The sequence below is a fragment of the Canis lupus genome, chromosome 14 (genome assembly GCF_048164855.1).
Source record: "Canis lupus baileyi chromosome 14, mCanLup2.hap1, whole genome shotgun sequence".
In the NCBI taxonomy this organism is placed as follows: domain Eukaryota; kingdom Metazoa; phylum Chordata; class Mammalia; order Carnivora; family Canidae; genus Canis; species Canis lupus.
In genome coordinates this window covers 62,539,136-62,546,066 of record NC_132851.1, presented here as the reverse complement: position 1 = coordinate 62,546,066, position 6,931 = coordinate 62,539,136, and the positions used below count along the sequence as shown (strand labels likewise).

At 33.6% G+C, this 6,931-nt stretch overlaps 1 long non-coding RNA gene across 1 annotated transcript; it reads right to left on the bottom strand.

Annotated features, from left to right (window-relative positions):
- Nucleotides 1-4,196: 4,196 nt before the first annotated feature.
- LOC140604200 (uncharacterized) lies at nt 4,197-6,063 on the bottom strand. The gene is made up of 3 exons (XR_012007220.1): nt 6,012-6,063; nt 4,620-4,671; nt 4,197-4,374 (listed from the first exon to the last, which is right to left on the bottom strand). It is a non-coding gene; the product is annotated as an uncharacterized lncRNA (long non-coding RNA).
- Between the last annotated feature and the right edge of the window lie 868 nt (nt 6,064-6,931).

Below are 6,931 nucleotides of genomic sequence, written 5' to 3'. Positions count from 1 at the left end.
CTCCCCAGGAGCAGCTGCTGAACAGTCTAGCAGGACTAAGAAAATATACTGTTAGGGAATTTAAAGTGCATCTGGAAAAAAGAAAAAAGCCATAAGGCTTTAGATATATTCCTGTATCTAAAAAAGTAAAATTAATAATAAAAGGAGAACAAGTCTACTATATTTATTTTGAAACTTCACCAATTAAAATAGTGTGGTGCTACCACACTATTGTGTGTATAATGAGTGACAGAAGAATGAAATAGAGGTTTAATTCTTTTTCACACTAAATTTTCTTCTCTGCATGTGTGGAAGACTTCTCTACTTTTGGAAGGTGTTGTGATTTGCTTTAGTTCTGGGTCTCTGGGTCACAACACTCCCCACTATCCTATTCTCATTCCCCTTACTTCTCAACAGAAGTAAATTCTAGTGGAAGGGTAAAGAGCAAAGTAAAGTCATAGGCCAAGGGTGGCCAGAGTCAATAACCTCCAGGGCAAACCCACTAAGCTCCCTCCTATCAGAAACCACAAAGTAAAATCACTGCAAAACAAACTGCTACAAGATGGGGGGCTGCTGTGGGAAGGAGCTCATTCAGATTCACCCAATGGCACCATATTGTCCCATCAGCAGTAGTATCTTTTGTAAGGATCCTGTGAATTCTGAGCTCATAGCAATAGGAGGCTAGGAAATAATAAGAAATCAAAAAGAAGAAAGAACTTGATAATATTAATTGGAATTATTCCTAATTTTATTTTTCTCTTCTTGGAAAAAAAAAAGATAATAAGGAAAATACAGAATTTATTGCAGCCCTGCTAAAATACATCTACCTGAAATTGTTTCTATTATTTGTGAATCAAACTCCTTATCAGTTTTTATATTTTTGTCATCTAACCATTTTTGTAAAGACTTTACAGCTTTGAATCCTCCAGAATAGGACAGGTGTGCTATTATGGAAAAGGAATTGAACCTGGATCCAGAATATCTAATTTGAAAATCATGGCTTTGCCATTTAGTGGATATAAAATAGGAAAGAATATCTAGCTTCACAAGGCTGTCATAAGGAGTAAAAAAGTTTTGTAGCCTGTAACAACTTATACAAATGTAAAGTATGAGAGAGCTACGTAGCATTATCAAGTGAAAAGAACAGAGACTTAGATCTAAGAGATACTGGTTCAAATCTCAGTGGTATCACTTTGACCATGTTAAGTTCTCTGAACTCAAATGTCCCACCTGGGTTGTCACAAGGATTAAATATTAACTTACAGAAAAGCCCGATCACTTAACAGACATCCAATAAAAGCTATTATTTAGAATTTTTCTCCCTTTCCTTTAGTCATTTTTTATTCACTTATTCAATATATATTTATTAATAGGCACTGCACTAGGGTGTAATTGTGAATAAGACATATACAACTTCTATCTTCATGGAGTTGTCATCTAGTAGTAGGCACAAAGTGAAAATTAAAATGTTATTTTATATGTATTGTTAATAGGGAAAGTATAGAGTACTAAGAGAATGCAAGGAGAGACACTTAATCCAGACTCAGGTTAATACCACAGGGGTTTCTTGGAGAAAGTAACATTAAGCTAAAAACTGAAAGGAATGGGAATTAACAAATGGAGAAGAGGGATTAAGGAAAATTTTCTAGGCAAAGACATATGCAAAGACCCAGAAGCAAGAGACATCATGTTTGTCAAAATATATCTCAAAATATCTACCAACACATACTCTCTGTTCTGGGATTAGAACATAACTACTTTTGTTAAATTTTTCTGTCCTTTCCTTGTCCACTGACATCATGTCTTTCAGCCTTTCATCTGACAAACACCTATTGCAGACCACTGAAAAAAATTTATTTTCATCTTCAGCCCAAATCCTACCATGACACATCACCATGATCAAGCATAAATTCCTGGTTAGGGCCAATAATTTACAATTTATATCCTTATTCCAATCTAGTGATACTAGAAACATAGCATCAAGACTGGATGATGATGAATAAATACAACTCTCTAGTCCCTATGAGTTTAACAGTCCAATTAGAAAAATATAACATAAAATAGATGCCATAAAATAGTATGTGATTAAATATTAATCACATCTGGACCATAAATTTAATAGATTTTGGTTGGGCAATAAATGTAATAGAAATTTAGACAAGGGTAAATCATGATAAAAATCTTATAAATGCTACTGCAACTTGGGAATATTTTCTTCACATCATTCAGTGAGGTCTATGGGCTTATTAACACACAGACACTGATGAGTTCATTCATTTAGTCTTTCAACAAATATTTGAGGGCCTACTATTATATGCATACAACAGGTACAAAGGCAAAATGAAGGTCCTACCCATAGAGATCTTAAATTTTTGTTGGCAGAGGAGGCAACAAACAAAACAAAAAATAAAGTAAACATTTTACGTATATATCTTATTTAATCTTTGAATCAACTCTATGAAATAGGATTTATCATCCTCTTTTTACAAAGAGATATGGGATATCAAATAATTTGTCCAAGGTCCGACAGCTAGCAAGTAGCACAGACAAAATTTTAACCTGTGCCTATCGAACCATAAAGCTCCAATGTGCGCCATTCCATTCCGCTGCTGAAACTTTGCATTTGCCTGAACCACAGAAGTTGCTGGAGGCTTCTCTGGCCCATGGTTGGTCCTGAAATGGTGTGCCCAGGATGTAGCCAAACGATTCTCTTTCCTTCCACCAAACTAGGTTATGAGCTATTTCTTACTTCTGCAGTGTTCTTCCTCCCATCTGCATTGCTTTTAATTGTGATCTTGGTTTCCACTTCAAAATATATCCATGGGTTCCATTCTATGCAATTCCTTTCTCTGCTCCTAACATCTCAACAAATTCTCCATTCATTTTCCTCATTTAGCCAAAATAGCTACTGATAAGTAGCACTGTACTCCCCTTCAAAGGAATGGCACTAATGGGCAATGTAGTAACTGTGGTATGTTCGAAGGACTACTATATTTGGATTTATACGTATTAACAATAGCTCTATCATGAAGCAGTTATGTGCCTGGTCCTTTTCTACATTATCTCATTTCATCTTTTCAATAACACTGTAAATTATTAAAATTGTTCCTGTTTCTAGATAAGGAACTGAGGTTGAGAGAGGCTGGTACTTGCTCAAGGCCAGAGTATAGTAAATTTCTCAAGTGCTTCCTCTACACCATGCTGCGTCCCACCTAAAACTACAGAAGTCACAGAAATGTGCATTTAAAAGGACCTCCTAAGATCTTTAACAAGATCCCTTCCAGCGCAGACATCATGTAGGCAACCTTTTTTTACAACACTTCCTAATCATCCGGTCTCTTGAAATCCTAGCTTTGTCACATACAAATTGGGACCTCTGTGAGCCTCAGAAAGGCTCACCTATCTCATCTATAAAAGCAATACTACTATTTACCTCACAGTTATTGTGAGGATTTAATGACAGAGTATGTAAAGGTCCTTGGCAAACAATAAAGCAATTTACAAATGCTCCCTGAACTTCCTTTATAAGTAAGTTAAACCTGTAGAAAAAATTTTATCTTTGAATTTAAGTCATTGAAAATTGATTCTCCTTTATATGCCACTAATATCAATAATGACAAATTTAAATAGAGCAATATATCCACCGCTTTTCCTACCAAGCAAAATTATTTTACATTACCACTAAGACTACACTTCCAAGACAAGCTTTCCTCAAACTCTTTTGAAAATGGAGGAAAATAATCAACTTTGGAAGAGCTATGGGAAAGTGAATTTCATCTTAAAGGTGTAGTTATATAAAATAATTAAAATAACTTGCAATAGGACTAGCTTTAAATCAATTTTCTCATACGTTTTGTTAAAAATTGTGCATATATTAAAAATGCCAATATAACTATAATAGAAAACAAAGCACTTACTTAACCATTGTTAACTCATTTAATAAAATTATTCAGTTATAGGAAAATGATTATTTAACAATTAAAGAAAAGTTTAACAGTTAAAGGAAAGTTATTGTCAAAACAATAAAATAATCTAGGGAAAAGAAAAAACACATAGCATATGTAACCTGACTTTTATTAGAGCTTTGGTAACTTACTAAACCCAACAAAAAAAATGTTTCAAAACACTTCATAGAAACTATAGATACAATAGGTTAAATTTTATTATCTATAAAATACCAACATGTATGCTCATTTTAAAATGATCCATGGGTATAATATTACGTCTCTTTATCAGTGTAAATGGAAAATTAGCTATCTCTATTTACCTTCTATTTACTTAGCTTTCAAATTCATCATAGTACATTAATCTTAAAGTCTGACATTTTGAAGATTGTTTCTGTGCTTCTTTCCTTGGCATTCATATGGTTTCCTTTTCTTTTCCAAAGATTTTATTCTAAAAAGCCATAAAAATGTGTGAGCAAATATGTATTTGTGCATGTGTATGCATGCCTGCACATGCACAGTATTTGCTTCTTTTTCTAAATTATTATTTCTCTTGATAATGAATATAAATCAAATCAGGACAGAAGGCTCATCCCTTCCTCACCCCCCATTAAGGCAAAAAGGTGAAAATACATCATGTCTTTTGTACTGAAAATGCCCATCTGACTAAATGAAAACACTTAGTGCTTTACTTACAGCCAATGTCCTTCAAATTGCTTGTGGTGATATGTTTTTTCAGCAATGACGTCTGGAAAATCAAAGAAATTCAGTTTTCCACCTTCTAAGCTTCTTATATCTCTGAATGATGCAGGCTCAAGAGTTGCCAAATGAGATGGGCAAAGGCTGCCAAATAGGGCTTCCTAGCCAATCTAAAAATAGCAGGTGGTGGTGGGCAGATATACCATTTCTCTCTTGCTCTTTTTCTTTTTTTTCCCTAAGAGCTAGGTACCATAAACATGGCTTATTCAATAATAAACAGTACAAAAATAATTATATTCTCTCTTGTCCTGAGATCTAAACATGTAGTCAGGAAAATTTGTACATTTTGCTAAGAAAGATGAGGAAGTCAGGGCAAAGCTATATTCTGTAATTCTCACAGGAAGGTTTCCATATTCAATTTCCATTTGTTCTGAAAGGAAATCTGACAATAACTTCTGGAATCAAGAATTGCCTTTGTCTTTTTTCTTTCTTGGAGCATCTTGAATAATAACTATTAACATTTGTATGTTTTATAATTTAAGAAGTCTTTTCACTGATTTTGTTTTTGGCCCATTACAACAAGCCTGTGCCTTGGGGAGGTTCTAGAATTACAATTTGAAAAATGAGAAAACTGAGGCTTACAGAAGTTGCAGCTTGCCCAAAGCCATCCCGATAAAAAAGAGGTAGATCTTCTATCTTTGGATTCTACTTTTGTCTCTTACACACACACAAGCACACCCCTCCCTAAAGATTCCAACATAATGGAATTTAACGTTTGAACTTTTGAAGTTTCACACATATATAAGCATGTACAAATGTACATATATCAATTATGGGAAAATGTTACAATTTCTTAGATTAGAGATCCTTTACAGATGTAAACATTTTACAAATATGAAAATACGAATTTACTAATTATACTAACTACAAAATTATAAATTTCTTTAAAGAAATTCATTTTTCAAAATTATTTTCACTATCAAAATTATATACATTTTTGTGTATGTGCTCGCTTCAGCAGCATATACAAAAAATTATAGGCATTTAAGTTATCATAGGCATTTAAGTTTTGTTTGTTTGAAAGTGGGAGCAAATAAACAGCTCAGAAGGAAACACTAATGTGAAAGTTGCTTATCTTTCAGTGGTAGGATTACAGATTTTTTTTATTATATTTTCTGTACATTCAAATTTCATATAAGCAAGAAATTATACTTATTGCATTTTCAAAAATAAGTTCGACATAAAAAATTTCTTACAATATACTTTAAAGGAAAAAGCAGGACACAAAATTGAATCAATAGTATCTCAATTTGATAAAAAAGAAAAATGTTTGTAGATGCAAGTACCTAAAGCTGGAAGGTAACAGTTTGCTAGGACAGTGTTACTTACCTCTGAATGATGGGATCCAGGAGTTCTCTTATTTGAACATCTGTGCAATCTGCAAATTATTTTAATGAGCACATTGTACTTTTATAAAGAAAAGGAAAATTTTTAGGTTTATCATCATTTCCAACTGGAAATTAGGTGAAAGTAAAAAAAAAAAATTAAATTATAAACCAATGGAAAGACATTAGTATACCCAAATTCTAATTCATAAAAGTTTTGGTTTTATGTCCATTAAGTTAGGTATAGGTATATCTCACTAAATATAAAAGATGTGTCAATAAATTTTGTTGATAATCACATACTAGTTTAAAAACCCCTAAATTTATCACTTTCAACATGGAATTCAGGATTTAGGGTTTGAATGTAAACAAAAGCCCTCCAAAGGTGACAAATATACACAGATGTACAAATTAGGTGTCTCGGGATCCCTGGGTGGCGCAGCGGTTTGGCGCCTGCCTTTGGCCCAGGGCGCGATCCTGGAGACCCGGGATCGAATCCCACGTCGGGCGCCCGGTGCATGGAGCCTGCTTCTCCCTCTGCCCGTGTCTCTGCCCCTCTCTCTCTCTCTCTCTGTGACTATCATAAATAAATAAAAATTTAAAAAAAATTAAAAAAAACAAACAAATTAGGTCTCTCTCTATATATATACGTATATGTATATATGTATACATATATATACACATATGTGCACACACATGAGGATGTATACACAGCGGATAGGTGCAAGGGAGTGGGATTTCTAGTAGACTATATTTTTCTTTACGATTTTCTAGATGGCTTAATTTCCCATATTAAATACTGCTCTAGGACCCATGAAATTAGGAAGGTATTTTTCTCCTTTTCCTTGGTTACTTTGTTTGTAATAAAACTGCAGAACAGCAACAGACTAAAAGTTTGATTCACTTTCCTTTTGGTCCCTATTA